Source organism: Calidris pugnax, unplaced genomic scaffold (assembly GCF_001431845.1).
Source record: "Calidris pugnax isolate Ruff unplaced genomic scaffold, ASM143184v1 scaffold70, whole genome shotgun sequence".
In the NCBI taxonomy this organism is placed as follows: Eukaryota; Metazoa; Chordata; class Aves; order Charadriiformes; family Scolopacidae; genus Calidris; species Calidris pugnax.
In genome coordinates this window covers 12490659-12511072 of record NW_015090862.1, presented here as the reverse complement: position 1 = coordinate 12511072, position 20414 = coordinate 12490659, and the positions used below count along the sequence as shown (strand labels likewise).

At 45.6% G+C, this 20414-nt stretch overlaps 1 protein-coding gene across 1 annotated transcript in view; it reads left to right on the top strand.

Annotated features, from left to right (window-relative positions):
* Positions 1 to 2162: 2162 nt before the first annotated feature.
* ACAN (aggrecan) overlaps positions 2163 to 20414 on the top strand; it is a 51232-nt gene continuing 32980 nt past the window's right edge. The window contains exon 1 of the mRNA XM_014944258.1: positions 2163 to 2458. The gene's annotated coding sequence lies outside the window, so the exon portion shown is untranslated. The remainder of the gene's footprint in view (positions 2459 to 20414) is intronic.

The window sequence follows — 20414 nt, the reverse complement described above, 5'->3', positions numbered from 1 at the left end:
GGAGATTCACAACCAAAATCTAGTCGTGAATCTTTAAGATGGAATAAGAGACTTGTGGGAAGTGTGCCTCCATGCTCTGTGATCTGGGAGCAGAGCATTACCTGTCAGTATGATGGATGCAAAGCTCTCACCAGAGGGCACAAATACTACAAAAGGGTTATGAGCCTCAGGTTTAGAGGCGAGACAGTCAAAGAAGCAAGCTTTGAAATGAGGCATGGGATTAAAATAATTCACGGAGGGAGGCAAAACTACTTTATCATAACCCAGAAAGCATGGGATGGTGTTGGTAAGAGAGAGGGAAGTGCAGCTATCAGAGATCACATTAAAAGAGAGCTGGAGGGAGAGAGGCTGAGGGCTGGTGTGTGGCTTGGGTACAAGGAGACCATGAGGAGAACCCTCAAATTTTATCTTTACTTTAGGTTGAAGATGCTCTCTTCCATGTTAGGGGAAATAGCTTTTTCCTTAAACTCAGTGGTTTTCTCACCTTTTATATAGGCTTTAAAAACTTTTCCCTCTGTCCCACAGGAAGAGCAGTGCAGAAAGTAGGTTGTTAAGACTTGATATAATTTGACCTACATAATTATTGACCTCTGTCTCCTGCTCTTCTCTCTGGTAGTCCCTGTCACAGCCTGCACAAAGACTTTCCCTTGGGCTGGAGATATGGGCTTTCCTATGGTGGAGGTACTGTCACAAAGGAGCTGCAAGGAGTAGTTACTACCCAGACAGCATCACACAGGTGCATTTCTGTACTCAGAATCACCCCACCTTGATCTCTTGGAGATCTCTTAGCAGCTGAAATGCTGATGAACAGGGACAGCCCAAGCTGGGACCTTCTTGCAAGCCTGAGGAACTTCAAACCCAAGATCTCTGTCCACCCTCGGGTTTCTCTGCTGAGGTACAACAGGTTTTTCAACCAGAAGAGCTTTTCTCAACTGTGAAAATCTCAGCAGTTTCCCACCTCCTCCCAGCTGCCATCTGGCCTCTTCACAAGCCAAGGTGTGGGCCTGCAGCAACAAACCCGTTCCCTCCTCCCCAAGCGCAGCTTTTTCTCCCACTCAAAGTTACCAGCATCCCTTCCAGAAAAAAATAAAAATAATCAAAACGTGCTACAACCTCTTCAGCACTTTCTGACAACCCCAGAACTGCCAAGGATTTAGTTATGAGATCCAGTTATGGGATCCTCCTCAATGTTTCAACCACCCCATCAATGTTTTGGGGTGGTTGCTCCAGTCTCTACCATCCCTAGGTGCTTACAAGCTCTATATTTCTCCCCAGTTCACCCCAAACAGCTCTTAGACAAGCCCACTCCCAACAGCCTCTTTTCTCTGCCTTTATATCACTTATCAGTTACTGATGCTCCAGGTGATTTCCATTTCCTAGCCCTGAGCATCCCCTCCTTCCCTCCACACTGAGCTCCTCTGCTCCTCTCTGGCAGAGCCATGCAAGTGAGTTCCTAAACTTTCCTGTTTGCTGCTCTCTCTGAGCTTCCCAGTAAATCTGCTCATTTCTACTCAGACTGCAGTGATATTGACTGCATTGCAGACACACAGGCTTTGCTCAGGTTCCTTAATTAGCTTCATCTTATTTTAGTTTGCATAAACCACGTTCTCTTTTTATTACATAAACTATTTCTTGTCTCTCAACCACTTGTGGTGCTCCAGCCAGTTTGCTTCCAAACCAGAGGGCTAAATTTAATCCCCCACTCCCCATTCAGCTTTCTCCATTTACAGTATTTTTTTTGGTCATGCTTTTTTTTTTCCCCTTTCTTTTCTCTTTTTATTACATAAACTATTTCTTGTCTCTCAACCACTTGTGGTGCTCCAGCCAGTTTGCTTCCAAACCAGAGGGCTAAATTTAATCCCCCACTCCCCATTCAGCTTTCTCCATTTACAGTATTTTTTTTGGTCATGCTTTTTTTTTTCCCCTTTCTTTTCTTTTCTTGGTGGTTTTTTTTTTTTTTCCTTCTTTCCAAGAGGCTGGGCTTCCTTTTCTGTCCGTAAGCCCTCCTATTTCCCCCTGCCCCCTGGATGCCTGCCTACCTTTACTCTAAAATCCAGAGGAGGATCCAATGCACTTAGTTTGCCAGCTCTTCAAGAGGTATCTAAGGAGGCTGACAGGAGTTTGATGGTCTCTCTTGCAGCCAGTGGCAGCTAATGTGGTCTGAAACCCTCTCTCTCTCTTTTTTGCCATTCACACACAGTACTTACTCTTCAAGCCTGCTGCTGCTGCCACTGCCTGAAAGGACCTGAAATACCACACAGGGAATTTTGATTTCTTCTGGGGAACCAGGGAAAAGAAAAAAAAAAGGCAGAAAAACTCATCTGGAGACTGTGAAGAAGACATACAGTAATAGGAAGAAGTGGCAAGCTCTTTCCTTCTTGAACGCCGAAAAACACCTCATTTCTCTGCCAGGTGTATGGGACTTAGATTCTGGAAGCACTGCACTGAACTGTTAAAGGTAAGGTATTGCGCTTTCCTCCCTCCTCTCTCTTTGGTATCTTTTCCTTAACTTTCCTATTTCTTTCCTCAGCGCTCTAGAGATGCGGGCTCTCAATCAGTGGATTGGTTGTTTCCCTGGTGAGCAGCCAGCAGAGAAATGTGAGAAAAGTTGTAAACTGATTGAGCCCAAGCCCCTCCACAGACTTTCCCTTCTGCTGTGCGTGGGGAGCCTGTGCCTGCGGTGCCTCTGGGCAAGATGGTCCTCACCAGCAACCCACCCGCTATGGGGAGCAAACCTATAGCCAGAGGCAACACCTGTGTGTCAAGTTTGAGACCCTATAGCCAAAACCAGGAGGCGGGAGAGCAGAGACAGGGTTATATCCCCCTTCTCCCTCCCCAAAAGACCCTCCAACCCACCGGTGTTTCTTTGTGATGGATTTCAGCTACCGCTCGAGCCCTGGTGATGCGTCTGGTCCTGCTTCTGAGCGCTGGGGGAGGAGGCTGCTGTCGTGATGGGGTTTTTTACAAGTGTCCTAAATGGCTGCGGGGTTTCTCATGGTTATTGCTTTGATCAGTGTCGTTGCTTTGCTACAGGGAAGGCAGAGGGTGATCTCTGAGCCAGAGGGGTGTTAAGCTCCACAGGGGCTGGCAAGTTCAGAAAGAGAATGAAAAGAGCTTGAATGCTGGAGGGTTTGACAGCGTGGTCCCCTTGCGTGAGGACGGCCGGGACCAGCGGCTGGCAGCGTCTCCTGGGTTATTTCCAGTTAGCTGCTCCAGGCGTCACTCAGTACCTGCCCTCTTTCCGAATCCATTCACAGACCAAGCATATTTTTAGCAATAGTTTGCAGGGAGCTGAGCTCTTCTGCAGAAGTGGACAGAGCAAAAAAAGGTTTTATTTTTTCAGAATCGATCTATCACAAATGTCTTCTTTTCATTCATTTACTACTTTTTAAGACTCTTCATTTAAACTTTGTGCTAAGTAACCCTGTGCGTGTGGCAGAAAGCATGCATTTTAACCTTTCCATTTTGAGTTGCTTAGCCAAAAAACTTCAGTTTGAAAAGCTTTCCTAGCTTTCTAAAATAACTTTGCCAGATGTGGAAAGGGGGGAACTTCCCACAACAAAATAGTTGGGAGAGTGGAATTTTTTAGCATTCCTTACTACTTTGGTTTTCATCTATAAGTTCCCCAGTAAAGGATGTTGGCTGGGCAGAGGGGCCGGTGGTTTGGGGACAGAGTTTGGTGGGTTTTCAGATCCTGCGAAGGAGGGCAACCTTTTGGAAGCTGAGCTATTTGTTTCTTTGGTTTGGTTGTTTGATGTTATATTTTCCTGCTGGCTTCAAGAGACTGTATCTGCCTGGCAGGTCAAAGGGGAGACGTTGCCCCTTTCTGAGATGTTTCGAGTTGCTGTCAGAGTGTGAAAAGGGAGGCATCCCCTCCCACCATCACCGGGTTGAACACTCTCAGCAGCCTGAACGGTCGTTGGGGGAAAACTCCATCTGTTCCACTTGAACTGCTGTTTAATGTTTCTTATAATCGCCTCCGTGTACAGTAGCAGGGTTTGACAGCAGCACGAGGGCTGGAGGATGGATGGGCCAAGAGAGCAGATGCGATGATAGGAAACTGAGGGGAGGGAAAGAGACAGAGGGAAAAACTTACTAAGGAAAAGAGGTTCAGCAGAAATAGCATTGTCAGAGCAAACAGCAGCTCTTCACTGCAAAATAATGCCTAATTTGTGAGGAACATTGAGGGGTTTAGGGGAGAAGAGAATGGATGGTATCACTTAAAAGACAGAAATGAATGAATGAATGTGTAAATGAAGAGACCAAATTGTTGTTCAGTGCTCTAGTACCACCAGGGGATGCGTATAATGATCAGAAACCCTGAGAACTCCAATGTCCACTCCACTGTTGGTCTTTTCTCTCCTCTCCTCTCTCCGGGGCAGATCCTCTGCAAACATAAGTTGCACAGATCCAGTGACTTCATTGCCTTCCCATGCTGACTTACACCCGGCGGGAAGGTGGGCTGGTGGAGGGCCAACTGGTCCCCATCTAAAAATCAACAGGACCTTTCTTAGCTGCCTGAGACATCTTTTCCACCGCCACCCTCTTCCATCTCCTCGCTTCCCCCTTTCCCTCACCAGTGGTGGGACGGTTGCTCTACCACAAGACAACCTTCCCTGAGCTGCTCTCTTCTTCCTCCTCCTCCTCTTCTTCCACCTCCTCCTCCTCCTTTTCTTGCCCCCTCCCTCCCACCCCCGAACCCGCTGCAGCCTCCACGTGTGAAACAAGCCGGGCTGTGTGTGCTGCTCTCAGGCAGCTTCCCAGCAGCAGCAACAAAAGCCGTGTTCATTGCGGGTCTGGACCACATACGGAGCCAGCGCGCGACGGCTGCCGAGCAGCCCAGAGCAGCCGGGGCTGTTTAAAGAGTGAGAGAGAGAGAGAGGGCAAAGAGAGAGAGCTGTTATATATTTTAAAAAAAAAAAAAAAATTAAAAAAAAAAAAATACTTGAGCCCAGTGCAACAACGGAAACCTTACAGTTTACTTTTAAAAACTCAGTGCTTCCTTGTGAGAGGGCAGAACAGCTCAGCCTGTGTGCTGGGAGCAGGTCTGCGGGCTCTGCCTGTGTGCACAAGGGTGGGTGTGTGAGCGCTGCCTCCCCTCCCTCTCAATGGACTCACAGTATAAATCTAAAGAAGCTTTTTGTTGGCCTGATGAATAGGCGGGGGTTTTTTGTCGTGCTACCCGCGCAGCCTTTTTTGAGACACTTCACACCGAGATTTTTTTTTTTTTTTCCCTCCGTGTGCTTTGCGTTGGGCTTTCCTTTTTTAATAAAAATTTCCATTTCTCCCTCGCATGATATTGCCCCTCCCTGGTGGTTGCTCTGTACAGACCAGAGAGCAGAAGGGTTGGGGGGAATGATGAGAAATGCCAGAATCACTTGACTTGGGTCGAATGAGCTTCCATGTGCTTTAGCTGTTGAAATGCCCCGAGGTGTTAAGTAGCAGCCCTACGACCCCATCGCTCTGATTTCCTTCCCCTGCTTTACAAGCCCAACCGCTGTGCAAATCTGATTTAATGCTCCCGATGGCTTCAGCCCATTGATGGAGGCGGCTGGAGCTGTGTCACTGCTTCTGTGACCAAGTGAGGATGAGGGAGATGATGTGACGTTGGCCATGCAGCAAAGTCCAGAAGCTACCAGGTCTCTGTTCCAGCTGTCTGAGCTGTATGGAAGCAGCCTGGGAGCAGGCTTTGCCTGAAGGTTTCCGTGGCGCTGCCTTTCCCTAAGGCTGGCTGAGGAGGGAACCTTGCTGGACTTGGGAGCTGGAAAGGGAAAACAGAGCAGAGGCCAGAGAAAGGGAGAAGGGAAAAAGCGAGGAAAGCAGGGAAATGGGGTACCTCTGGCAACCGTAGTGGTCTGGGGTTTTCAGCTTTGTAGTTGTTCTTTGTGTCAGCCAAGGCATGGCAATTCATGGCTTTTCTCCAAATCCCAGTGCAAGGCAGAGGACACCTGGGTCAGTGAAGTAGGGAGAACTTTGGGAGAGACCCAACATTAAGTCTGGTGAGGAGTCCTGCCTTGCTGCCCAGTTCCCCCCGGGTTGTCAGCGCGTCCTGAAAGAGTGCAGGCTTATGATGGAAAGGAGCAGTGATTGCTGTAAAGAACTTGGATGATGGCGTGTCCGGGAAAGGCAGGCCAGAGCTGTGCGACCCGACAGCTGTGCTTGTTACTACAGTTAACGAGGCACCACGTGAACCCTGAACATGGCGATAGTCCTGGTTGCCACCATGGTACCAGGGAACCACATGGGAGCCAGGGATCTTCTGATGCAGCTTGATGCTGCAGAGGGGTGGAAGGAGCTGAACCTAGTGGGGCTCTGTGCCCAGCCATGGAAGGCACTGACTTCAGCAGAGGCTACATCAGGCAACGCGAGGCACAAGGGTATTTGTAAGACCAACCATGTCGTATCGTAGAGACAAAGTGATCAGGACAGGAAATTTCTTCTGGCAGGGTAATGCTCACGGGTTAAGCCTGAGAGGAGCAAAATTGTCTATTAAGCCATGCCCAACAAACCTAGCTTACATTAGTGGGAGAATATGGAATGTAAATACTCATGCTTGAAGGCATAAGGCGACCACTAAATGCCTAGTGTTAAAAAGAAACTTCCTCCTCAGCAATTTATTCCCTATCTTTTGATGATGGGAACTTTACTCTGAATCTGGTGATATAGGTCTTGTCCAAGACAGGATACTGGCCTGGACACACCATTGTTTTCATCTGGTCTGGCAATTTCCATGTGCCTTTGGCTTCTACAATGCCCTTGGTTAGCACTGGGTGAAGGACTTGGACACTTTATTAGCAGTAGTGCAGAAAACCACTGAAGGACAGAAGGAATCTCTTGTCATGGCTGCAGGAGATAAAGATTTGACTTAATGGGCGAGAAATTTAAATAGGAATAATTTGACAGGAAAAAAAAATCCATAGGGGAAACTAACAAGAAATAACCAAGGAACATCTCCTGACTGAGGTTAGACCACAGACTAGAGGAAAAAGGTGTGTAAAGAAAATGCAGAGGCCAGCAGCTGATAAACAGGTGAAAATGATGGTGCTGATCCCTTCCAGCTGGAGCTCCCATCCGTCATTCACACCTCCACTGGGAGAGCAGCCGCTGTGCTGGTGACTGAATAACCTGTAATCCACAGCAGAACCTGCTGCTCCTGCTGGGACCCTGCACAGGTTCCAGGGATAAATACCCCACCACATCCCTGGAAATCCATGGGCACTGCAGGCTTTGCACAGGGCAGGGGCAGATTCAGGAGTTTAGCTGGCACAAAGCTATTGACTTCAGAAGATTACTCCAGCTTAGCAGCACTGTGGTACAGCAGCCGTAGGTTCTAAGTGTAATTAACATTACATCATCTTTACCACAGTTTCAAGGTTGAAATAATCACGTAGTTCACATAATGGAAATTACAGGATGGCTTTAATATAAATGATTAACTGTCACTATTACTTACCCCAGAAAAATAGTTTCTATGGTGTTTGGTGTATAAATAATACCCTGTACTTCTATAGCGCTCGGCTTCAAAGTAATACTTCAGTGCTCTACCATAACGAATACCCTCCCGTTCTGTAATAACCGGTCTGCAAATGATGTCTTTTCCTCTGATGTAAATTACACTGTACAGTTACTGCCACTGCTGCTATTGCATTCAGTCTGGTTAGTAAATAATACTCTTTCCCTACCATTGTATCTGGGGCTTAAATAATACCCTGTCCTCATACAGCAGTTGGCATGTAAGTGTCACCCTAATCCTGCTCAGTACTTTGGAGTGCACAGAACATCCTGCTGCTGCAAAACAAATTGCAGCCTTCCTCTCCGTAGTATTTGCCCTCTAAATATTACCCTGCTGTTTTATATAGCACTTATTGTATAAATAATACCCTGCTGCCTTTTAGTAATTGATATGTAAGTGATACCATTCAGAGTGCAGGGCACTTAGTCTGCTAATACTGCCTACTGCATCGGCAGTGATGACAGAGCAGTGGGGGACACTGGGATCCCAGCTCAGCCCTTCGTCACTCTTACCTGGGTCTTCTCTTAAAGACCAAGGTGCCCAGCAGCCCCAGAGCTGGAGCTATCCTGCATCTATCACTGTGTGTCAGCAGGGAAAGGGGGTCACCCCCTTGTTTGGCCAGCTAGCCCACGGGATTGTGACCCTTCCTAGTGTCCTTCAAGACCACAAGCAATTTTTCCAGAGACAGACTAAAATCCCTGTGCCTTCACAGCTCCCAGATTCCCTGCAATTTGCCTCTTTAAAAAAAAAAAAACCAACAAAACCCATTGATGCTAAGAGCAGAGATCACCTTCCAGTCTCATTGTGTGGTTTCCTGGCTGTTACATGATGGTGTGAAATGATTTAGCACCACCGATAATGCTGAGAAAAACCTAAGGAGTCATGTTTAGCAGAGGACAGAAGAATCTTCTTCACTGTTATTGTTCGGCTCGAAATCTGCCCAGGGTTTTCTAATGCTCCAGGCCGTCCCCAGCTTGCCCCTGAGAGTACAGCCCTGTGCAGTGTTTTACCCATTTCATCTGTGTAATTATTCCCATATTGGTACAATGATAGGCATGTGTTCCTTCCTCTATACCTCTCTGAAGTATGTGGATGCTGGTTTGGGTCATTCTCTTGTTGTAGCCAGGCAGGCCTGTGGGTTACGGGCATGAAGATCTCACAGGCTGGGGGGCAAATGAGATCTTCATTTCAGCTCATCTTCAGAGCTGTGCTTCCAGCTCTCACTAATATACCCAAAGTGACTTTGAATTAGCTAACCCAGACACTGTCACCACTCTGACCAAGACCAAGACAGGATTGAGTTCAGTGTGGGCTACAAACCTTCCTGAGAAGTGAAATAAGTTCTCGAGTTAGTTGTCCTCTGCTGGACACCACGCTGTCATGGCGTGGTGCTTGGCCGGCTGGCAGCCAGCTCAGTCTTGTCCGCAATACCCAGTGACATTCCCCTGGAAGAAATCAGGGCAAGTGCCCCTCAGTCGTCATCTACGTTCTACATTAGGAAAACCAGGTATTTTTCTCTAGAGACCTCATTTCAAGGAGGTAATAACCTGTCCTTCCTTCTGCTAACCCCACCAGTTGTTCTCCTTAAGTCGAGAGGTTTGTAGGCAGAGGTGACACCTCCAACAGCAGCTGAGAATGCTGGAAAATAAATATTCTTTGGCTAACACAAGCCCCTTTTCCACCTTTTCAATCTCAACAGGCCACTTCACTTCTGCTCTGGATTTGGCCGGTTTCATACAATTGCCACTGTCGTTTGTTTAAAACTGGCCTCCTTCTTTGAAGAAGTACATCAAACTGACATAAACCTGTGTATTTTCCTACTATTAAGCTCAGCCCTTTCTTTCCTAGCTGCTAAGCCCCCTGGTCCCCCTGTACCCTCTGTGGCAGCTCAGCTGTTGTTGGAGAGAGGATGCTTTGGCAGCTTCAGGATCAGTCTAGCATCAAAGACAAGAAGGTTGGGTTTTCTCATGCTTAAAATGGAAACATCTCTTATACTGCAATCTCAGAATAATGTTGAAGCTTTACTCATGCCTCCATTATGAGTATTGGTGAAAGTAAAGACACTCAAATATGTTGGTCGGCACGTTCTCCCCAGTCCTGGCACAGTTTATTTAAAATTTCTTCCGCTCTCTAACTGGATTTCTCTCTGTTCTGTGACTGCAAATGTAGCTGGCTGGGTTTTTTGTAGATCTTCAGTACCTCATCCGTTAGAGATGTCTCTCTCATCTGTGCTGGTGGTGTGATTAAACAACAATATTTAGAAAGTGATTGGATATCAGGGTCATTAGACACTCAGATAGCTGATTGCATTTATCTCACTTATAAAATTATGTTCTTTTCCAGAAGTTGCTTTAGGGACTGAAGGCCACGTTTTGCAGAAGCAGCAGAGTGCCCAAAGACATGCAGAGCACTTCTGTAAATTCCATTAGATGCCTCTCTCATTCATTTGCATCTTTAAAATCTGAAATACGGTGGGCATTTTGGCAGGCTATCAGAGTTTTACTAAACAGTTTTGACATTCCCAGAATTCTCACAAGACCTCATGAGAGTGCACTGTATCTTTTGCTGTTATATCAAAACTTGTATCCAAAATCTTTGAAAGCTCATTTATAGAAGCCTGCTAATTTTGTTAATTACCAGTGGGGCTTGTTTCTTTTGCTTTCCAAAATACTTCTTATACTTGTCACTCTCTTTTGCAATGTCCTTATGGCAGGAAGGGGCTTGCGTTGAGTCTTTCAGAGAGCAAGCACAGATTGCACAGCCTAAGGGGAGAGGATGTCCAACAAGGTTTTTGAACATCCTCAGTGCTGCAGAGGGAGCTCAAGAGTCCCCAGACACTGGCTGGACCAGACTGGGGTCTGAATGGACCAATCTTTGAGGGCAAGAAGGAGTGTCAGCTCGTTCCCAGTATACCTCACCTTCCCAGTAGACTTCCATTAAAAATCACTAACTTAACTAATTCAACCATGTTTGCAAGAACGACCATCCAAAATATTAGAGAATGCTTTTGTTTTGAACATTTAGCTTTCAACTTGTTTTCCTGAACACCACACCCGTTGTGTGGTTTATTGAAGTGGGGTGGATCAATGGGCACTAATGCTGTGATGGCGTTTCAGTGGCAGCTATGGAATTACCACGATCTGCAGACTGCTCCATGACATTGCCTGAATGTTACGTGTGATTAGATCCAGTGCTTGTACTGTGTGTTGAAGCCAAACAGGATCTTCCTTATTATATTGTCTTATGGAATTGATTATTCTTCTGCCTGAGAGCAGAGTGGTCTGTACAAATTTACAGGAATTTAGACTTCCTCTTGAGAGCTCTCCCTGCTGTCTGTTCAGGACTTGCAAGCAGTCACTTGTCTAGACTCGGTTTTAATACCAGAACTTGGGCTTGGTGTTCCTCACCTCGGAGGTAAATGGCACCTTTTCTACTGATTCCAGTGGTAACTGGATCTGCCACCAGATATAATTTACCTGCCCATCTAATTGGAAGAATTACAAGATAGTTTGGTTAAAATAGATCGTAATTATTACTTGCCTTTGGACTGCTCTTTTATGCCAATAGTATAAAACAAATTTTACTTTTGTACACTTTCTCCTGCTTGTGTTTTGTGTCTGAGTTAAAATACCAGTGTAGCATGCTCCAGGATCCATTTTAAAGCCCACATCTCCTCCATAAATGCTGGACTGGTATAAAACAAATTTTACTTTTGTACACTTTCTCCTGCTTGTGTTTTGTGTCTGAGTTAAAATACCAGTGTAGCATGCTAGAAGCCCACATCTTCTCCATAAATGCTGGACCATATTTGCTGGTTTGAAACACTTTGCTAGGCAGTTATTTTGCCTACAAGGGGATCTGTGTTGGTGTCTTTCTGTTCCCCAAAATGTGGGCACTGTTGGTTTTAAACTGTTCCATGTACCTCTGGAAAAACAACATTTTCTGTTGTCGTTACAGAATGCTTCAGCAAATGCTGGGCAAAAACTGTTCCATGTACCTCTGGAAAAACAACGTTTTCTGTTGTCCTTACAGAATGCTTCAGCAAATGCTGGGCAGTGTTTTGCTCTCCCTCAACCACATCTCATACATAGGAATTTGTTTGCCTCTCAGAAAACTTTGTATTCCCATCTAATTGCTGTTTTGGTTTCCTCCATACCTCTGTTTCTCTTTTTGAAGGTATGACATATGGACTTTGCTTAGCAAACTGAGATTTGGGCTTAGCATCAGCTCTCCAAATGTCTGTGGCTTATGTTAAGGTTAAATTTCTTTCCCTTCTCAGTCTATACCTCATAGAATAATTTTATATTTCATGTAAGAGCCTTGCTTTTATTCAAGATTCCCGTGGTCTCATGAAATTCACGTTTGTGCTCTCTAGGCTTGGTCAGCAGCATGCTTTCTAGAGTATAAGATCTTTAAGGCAGGGACTGTTGTCTGCCTGTGCTGGGGTAATTCAGTGGAGCCCTGAGACCTGAGCTGCAATGAAAGGATTATTGATGTGCTTTCATTGACCCTAGACTGAAACTAATTTTGGAGAGGCTAATTGTCTCCGTCTTGCTCTCTCTTTCATTGTCACGTCACCACAGTTGCTTCCTAAGTAATAGCGTACCTAAGCCCATTTATAAATTCATGTATATGTAGAGAAAAAGCTCTTTATACCTACAACATACATTCAGGTCAAAGAGTTTGGCTGGTTCTAAAGTGCGTTGTTTCTATTCTTCGGGCCAGTTTCACCATGTGTTTGAAGGGAACAGACCTGTCAGTGTGAGCAGAGTTTTGTGAAGACACTGAGACCTCCTTTGGAAAAAAGCAAAAGGTTGTGATTGAGTTTTGGATTGAACAAGGGGTCTCATATGATTAAAAATTTATCCTTTACCTTTACATTGGTTGCTTGTTTCAGAAAGTGTTTGTTTGAAGGGTTTTCTTGGGGAAGCTCTGGACTGACCCAAAATGGGAATCTCAGCCAGGGAACTGAAAGACTTCTGGCAATTATTCCCTCTCCTAAGCCGAGGTGTCTCATTATCTTTTCTGCTGGGTGAACGAATACATCACCCAGAGACTGACATCCACCTTCGTGGAGGGGTTGGTGGCTAGCAGAGGACAATTTCTGGGCATCTTTTCTGTCACCTTGCTCCTTCCCTTACAGCTCCCTGCCAGCCTCATAAAGGAGGACTTAAGAGCCTTTGAGATCTCTGATGGATGGTCTTTCTCTGGGGCAAACCCAAAACAAGCTTGTTTGGCTGGGAACCATTCTGTTGTTATCTTTCTTGTCATGTTTTGTTTTCCACTGTGCAATTTGGCTTGGCTCAAAAGCATCACTATAGTAGAAAAAAAACAAGAGGAAGATTTATTTTCTGCCTGGAGTCCCTGTTGGTTTCTTCCCAAGAAGAAAGGAACAGGCTGAACCAAAGTCAGGAATTACTGTTCGGATGAAGTGTCTTGACAGGTGAATAGAAGCAGTGGATGAGTGTCCATGGCCAATGGGACTCCCCCTAACAAGGAGAGCTGAGCGTCCCTCAGTGTTCCCAACATAGTGAAATCCCCAGGGAATGACTGGTGCAGGACAGGGCAGTTGGCTGAGCTTTGAGGTACCTCCATTCCCAAAAAGGAATGGAGCAATGTTAAACTAAACAGGGAACTTATTGACTGAGCCAGTTAAATTAAGTTAAATACATACTGTGTGTCTTGGCTAAGAGGGAGGAGGGCAGTACTTGCCAGAACAGTCTCCTGGTACGTGAACGCACAAAAAAAGGGAGGAATTTTACAGGGACGCAGGGCTACCAGGTGCCGTGAGATGGCACTGGCTGGGGGAGTGACTGGGGATGAATATAAAGAAAAAAACTGAAAGAAGAGATAGCCTGGTGAGATTTTAACAGGGCCTTAAACCCTTCTCACACTTAAAGAAAGCCCCCAATTTGTACCACCAGACAACAGCCACTGGCACTGCCCCGGCTCAGCATCTGCCTCCTAGGAAGGGAGGAGAAGAGTAGCACATTGTCCATGGTCCACATAATCTTCCACCAGCGCTAAAACTGTCAAGAGGGGGACAATGTGGGCTGGGAGAGCTGGTCCAGGAGGAAATGAGAGGAGACAGCCAACCATTCTCCTGCTGTCATGCGTGAGGCCGTTTCAGGGGGTGCAATGCCCAGCCATTGGTTAAGCTTCCCTAGAACCAAAAATGGGAGTGAAAAGCTGCTTCTCTTTCTTAATCCTTCCTGGACTATTCAGTCTCCTAGTACAAGCTGGCATGGCTGTTTTGTGCTCAGTCTAGTTGTCAGAGGTTTGCTGGCAGAGGAAACTGAGAAGTAGGAAAGTCTTCTTCAACACAGCCAAGGCAGCAAAACCCTCATTATAGTCTGAATGTGAAGTCTGTGGTCTCTGTTTATACTGTGTGTCCTCTCCATAAACTGGAAGGTAAAGTCAGCACCTCCAGAACTGAAGTTCTTCATATCAGTCCCAGACAGCAGACAGCTTTGACGGAAACCTACTCCAACATTTTGGTAAAGACCCTTCTCCAGCCACCAGAGTGCATGAGATCCTTCATCAGCAGGCATTTGCATTTCAGTTGGGGGGTTCACGTTGCTGCCAGAAAAAAAATATCCGAAGTCCTAGTGATTAGAGGCTTCAGAGGAGAAGCTCTTTGCTCCTAGGAGACTCCCTCTACTTGCCTGCTCAAGGAGCGTGTGTGAACATTTGATGTGCCTTTCTATGGAGTCACAAAGAGTTAGAGCATCTGGAAACAGAGGAAAATAGTGATCCCTTGCTTCTCAACTGAAATGTCAGTGATCTCCTTGTTAGGAAAAGATGGTTCTCCATCTTCTGGGATTATGAAGAAAAAAAAATGCCAAGAGATGATTGGTAGATTTCAAATCTTGTAGTTTATTCATGGCAAGTAGTAACACTCTCCTGGACCACTGGCACTGCCTCCTGAACAGCATCTGGCAGGATATCTCTTGACTTTTCAGCCAGTCACCAGAAAGTCCCAGGCCCTCTCCCATGCCATTTGCCCTTTTGTCTTCCAGGTCATCCCAAAGGGAGAATCGAGTTGAGATTCCACCTTCCTAGCAAAACTAAATTGTGCATGTCTTGAATTTATGAGACAGGAAATCTATTTGGGAGGAAAGCTAGGGCTGAAACAGCCCCATTTAAGTAAATCTAAGCACAGTGTTTACACAATGTCTGGAATTAATGCAGAGAAAACTTTCAGGTGCCAACTTTGGAAAGAGAAAATGGGGAGCAGAAAGAGGCAGATACTAAGACTCTGATGAAGCTGGAAGCTCTTCCTCCAGGTTGGTTGGAAGGTTGTTTTTACTGCTGTTAAGCACCAGCAACGTGCTACACTTGGTAATGCAAAGGCCAGATAGGGTGTGATTGCTCACCTATCTCTTTTGTGTCCAAGCTGGGAGGATGTTTAGTACCAACAGTTGTGTGTATTGCCAGCATGGATGGCCTCACCAAAGATTGTGGTGCAGCATGATACATGATGCACGTAGCACATGAGTAGAAGGCGTCCTTAGCAAGAGGTTGCTGTAGCCTTTGTATCTTATAAGAGATACCTAATTTACATGGAGGGACATTAATGCAAGTTGAGGCTACACACAGTATTAAACAAGATTCATACCAACCAGAAGTGTGGTCACACCGCATGTCATTAGCGTGATACAAATGTGCAGTTCTTACAGAGGCCCTATAGCCATGCACATGGCCTTGTGACTCTTACCTTGAATCTCCTAAGTTTGTTTCCAAGTCAGGGTGTTTTCTGTCCATATGGAACACAGCAGGAGGAAAGACCTTTACCATTGAGAAGCTGAGAGGGACCAGCACCACAATGTCTCTTCCAGTCCTGTCCAATGCCTTGTTAGGTGGGCTTTCACGTCACATTTCCTAGGGGAAGTATGTTGCATCCAACGCAATTTTGGGTAGCAGTGTATTAACAGGTATAGAACTGGGCAGTAACTACTGAAGTCAGTGAAGTCTTAGGTCTCCGTGCATATGGTTTATGTATTAAAACACAGTTTCAAAAGCGTTATGGATTTCTGGAAAGCCAGCCTTCTGAAGGGCTAAGCTGGGTCAGAGCAAAAGGGAAGAAAGTCAGAAGATGTCCATGAACCTTCTGCCAGCATAGAAGCTCTGCAGAGACTTGCTTCTCTGCAGTCACCTTCGCATCTTGTTCCATAGCCAGAGAGGGACATTTTCTCTTTTCTAAGGCTGCTTCTTTGCACAGATGAGGTTTCATCCTGCTCATGAAACAAGTGAAAAGTCAAATGTTGCACAAGTGAAAATTCCCAGGGCAACCTGTGCATCATTCTCACACTCCAGCAGAGTAATGGGCCATCCCCCAACAGGGGCAAGCAGCTGCCATCTGTTGGCTGAGCTTTAACCATCTGTGAGGATCTGTAAGATCTTCAGCATCTGCTGGGGATTTACCTGCCTGTTTAGCTGATACCTGCTTGGAGCAGGCAGTTATGTGGTGATTTAGAGATGCCTTACTAAGTCAATGGAAGGAGGGTTTTCCAGGTCCCTCAGTCTTTTCTTTCTCCTGCTCTCTACTGGCCTCAGAAAGCTTGGAGCATAGGTGGACAGAAACAACAGCTTTCGTATTTCTCAGTGGGTTTTATAGTGAGCCAGTGCATTTGAATGGGAAAAGATGTCACTTGAAGGGCTTGGTCTTGATTTCCTTGGACCGTGGCCCAAGTTGCCATCTGCACACCTGACATCCAGGGAGGATCTGGTTTCTCTTGTGTTTTGGAGGGTTTCCTTTCTGTGTCTAGGGGGGCTTTGCTGACAGCAAAGCTGACAGCAGCTCCAGAAAACAAGCGTAGATTGTTACCTTCTTTCTCTGGAATATAAGGGTTCACCTGCCTCTTGCTGCCAAAGAAGGGTGATGGGTGCTTGTCATTCCCAGAGACAGCATACCCTGGAGGAAAGTGACTTCTGAGTTCCATTGCTTCTCTGTAGATTAAATTCTTCCTTCCTATCCCCTGCAAAGGGGTAAATCCCAATTACATTCAACTGTTGTGCATAAAAAATAGGGTATAAGGAGGCTTTATGAAGTGCACAACCACGTTCCCATCTCTAACAGTTGGGTGTCTAACAGCGCTCCAGGATCCATTACTGACCGACAGAGAAATGGCTGAACAACTCTTCAAACGTTCTCAACTGAGACATCTGTTTCATAAGGAGATGAATTGCTCTTTAGAAGTTTCTTTTTCTTCCCGTGGAGTAGAGAGGATTCTGAGTGCGAGCTTCAGCCGTTCTCAAAGGCTCATTGTTCCCTTGAATTTAGAGGCTCTAGGGGCTGTTTGAATGTGGCTCTTGCTTTCCATATTGAGCAGACACTCAGAGCCATGGCAGCTCAGGACTTGGTGCTGATCCCACACCTTGCATGAAAGGCTCCAGCTGTCATCTGCTTACCATAATGGACATTTTATAACTTCTCCATCCTTGAAGGGTAGGAAAATTACCGGTGTGTGTGTTGCCAGTGACAGACAGTTCTGGTTTTCCTGCAAGAGACCTAGGTTTGGGGTGGTCAGTGGTGTGGGTTTGCTGTTCTGGAGCCTGTGTCTTTAGCTTGCTTCTGATCTCTCAGAGGGAAAAGAAGGAAATAAAAAAAAAAAAAGAAAAGAGAAAAAAAATGTAGAAATGCTGCTGAAGTTAATAGAGATGTAATGTAAAACCAATGTAAATCAGGGGAGCATGAGAGCTGTTCTGTGGTAGATACCAGAAAAAGAGATAAATGCTTATAAAGCTTTTTGTGTTCAGTAGGACATTTGTTCCAGATCATACATCTGAGCTTGGATCACTAACTGGACCTAGCATAGGACTGGACTGTTTAGGTTTTGCAAAGATTTCCTGTGGCATCTTGCTTATTGAAAGCATGTCCACACATCCTTGGGTATTTTGGCTTTCCTTGTAGTGTATGTGCAATATCATGAGACAAACAGTCAAATTACAACAGACTGCAACTCTTTTATTGAAGGAAAAGCCATAAAGACACTGAAAATGTAATAGCATGGAACCAAAATTACTGGTCCAGTCAACTGTGGTTCTTTATGGAGGAGGACAGAGAGGAGCTCTGGACCACGTGTTATGGCTGAGGGGCACACTGATAACATCACCAGGGTGTATTAACAGAGCCGTGGCTGAACACGTTCGTGCCTGCAGGATCAAGGGGTGCTTGAGGACAGGAGCCAGCTGAGGCTTGAGGTGAAACCTGATGTTATTTCTACTCTTCAATAAATGTTCTCTGTTTTGTGCCTTATGCACTAAACGTCTCAGAGCCGTCAGTTTGCCACCTCCTGTAGCAATTCAGGTAGGACTGTCAGCGTGTGGAGGACTACATCCCTCGATGACAAAATATCTGAGCAGTTACTGCCATGTGTCTTTCTGATTGGGGAAAAAAGGACTTTATTGTTCCGGGGATGGTTTCAGAAGCAGAGCAGGCAGGAGCAGCATCCAAGCTGCTCTGTACATAAAGACCTTACTCTCAGAATGGTTTGGAAGCCAGACAGAATGGAATATTTCTCCTATTTTCTTTACAGCTGAAAAAACATGAAAAATCACAGGAGTGCATTTATTGCCATATTTCAGTTCCAAAGTTTGCCTTATTTTAAAAAAAGAAGAAGAAATAAAACTGGTTTTGCCCACCCCCCTCACTTTTTCCCCCCCCTTCCTTCCCTCCCATTTCCTGGACCAGGCTGAGGTTTTTAACAGAAAAGCTCTCAGTCCTGCGCAGAGGCTGGGAACATGCAGAGGGACAATAAAGTGTTTGTTCGTAGAGATCATAGAGGAACGGTCTCTAGTTTTACATGGGAGAGGAGAAACCACCGTTTGACTCTGAAGCTGACAAGGACATGGGACATGCTGTCTAAACATACACAAGAACCCTCCTGATGTCCCTGCTGGGTGATGGTGTCTCCTCAGACCTCATCAAAGCCTTGGTCCCCAGTGCTGGTGCCTGAAAATAATAGTGCTGAAATAAGGCTGGATGGAGGTGACCATGTGTCACCTGCAGAAACTGAGGTCCACTCTCCAATGGGGAATAAACTGGGAATGAAAAACCAGTTGAAGAGAGAGAATCTAAGGCTAAATTAGTAGTGCTGGTTTTGACCTTTTTTCAGGAGCCTCTGTATATCCAAAATTTTAAAGGAAATATTGTCTTTGGAAATACTTTTATGCCCAGGCATATCTTCTAGGTAATGAGTGGCATTTTATTAGCTGCCAGAAACAATATGTAAGTGTATTAAAGGTCTTCCAAAACTGAGAAACAAGAAAGCTTAAAGTGACCCATCCGCTGAGAAACAAGAAAGCTTAAAGTGACCCATCTGCCCCCATCAAAAAAAAAAAAAAATTAAATAAATAAAAGGACAACAGCAGGATTAAGGGTGATGAAAATAAATTTAATTGCAACAAGGGTGATTAACATGGTCTGGAACAAGCAAAGGCCACAGGAGAAACTGCAGATGGGACTCAATTAAAATAGACTAGAACAGAAAATGCTTTCCAGCAAGCAAACAAGTTAGACTGTGCTGCAAATGGGCCATCTGGCTATTTTCCACTGTACAGTCTTACTGTGTAGGCACTTTGTTGGACTTTCACTGTAGTGACTTTTCCTTTTCTTGCTCCCTCCAGGTTCTTCAGCCTTTTGAAAACCTGGGGACAGGGTTGGAAGAGTGAGGGATTAAACTTGTCTGCACATATGTACACACTTCCCTCCACACACACTTAGATTCTCAAATAAACATATTTATATGCAGCCAATTTAGGACAGTCTGCACACAACCTAATACAGAGGCATGGCCTTAGGCATAAAATAAAGTGGCAATAAACTTCAGTGAAAGAGACAGTTGTTCTCTGGGGTGGAGAGCTCCTGAGCTTACCAGCATTTCCCGACTCTGTCTTTTTTGGAAAGGCAGGAGCTTTTCCTGAATTCCTCCTGGCCCAGGCTGAATTGGAGAGGGCCTTGTTTCTGTTTTGGTCACTGGTTAGAGAAGGTAGGATAGCTGGAGTTTTTGTGGCAGTTCGGTTGGAACCTTGTTCCTCCAGACTGCTTGGTCTGCACAGGGATGGTTATTCTGATGGAGAGACATAGCCATGACCTTGTGTAACTTGTCCTACCTGCTCCTCTCTTCTTGCCATAAAAGCTGCCTGCTCCAGCTGTCCTCCCAGCAAGTACAAATGGAGTTTTGCAAGAAAGTAATCTGCAGGGCTGGAAGGTGTTTTTGTGGCATGGACCTTGTGGAAAGCATAGCATGATCATTGCTGCTTTTGCGAATTAGTCCCTCACAGTGCTCCCCACTAAACTTGGATGGTCCTCTCTAGTCACCATAGGAAGAGCTCCACCAAAGTGTCTGCAGAACTCTTCAAGGTGACTTTTTCTACTAGAAGGTAAGGACTCTGCAACTGAATTGGAGTTTGTCAGCAGTGACCTGGTTCCTCCTATGAGTTCCACTGCTCATAAAGTGTTTTTTTCTAGTAGCCAGGCTACCTTGATGATCTTCAGAACAATAGCTAAATAAATGCACTTCCAGAGGCCTGTCTTATTAATGACATATACAGTAGGGACATTGACTGTACCCCCAACATGTTCAGGTCCACCACTCTTCTTGGCCATTCAACTACAGTTGGGGGCCAATTAGTAAGGTGCTGACTAGGATGTGTTCCTGCCACTGCTTAGCCTGCTCCAGGATTTACTCTGCCTTTACTCAGTCATGCAACTCAGGCACATCCTTGTCCCTGAAAACTTTTCCCCTGTACCAGATCTCATCTCAGTGAGCACACGCTGCTCCCAGTTGGTTCTCCCATGCGCTGAACTACCTTTGTGGTTTAGATGTTGCTTTAGAATGAGAAGAACAACCTCCTCAGTTCCCTTGGCTAGACAGACCAGGGCTCCATCATCTGTGCT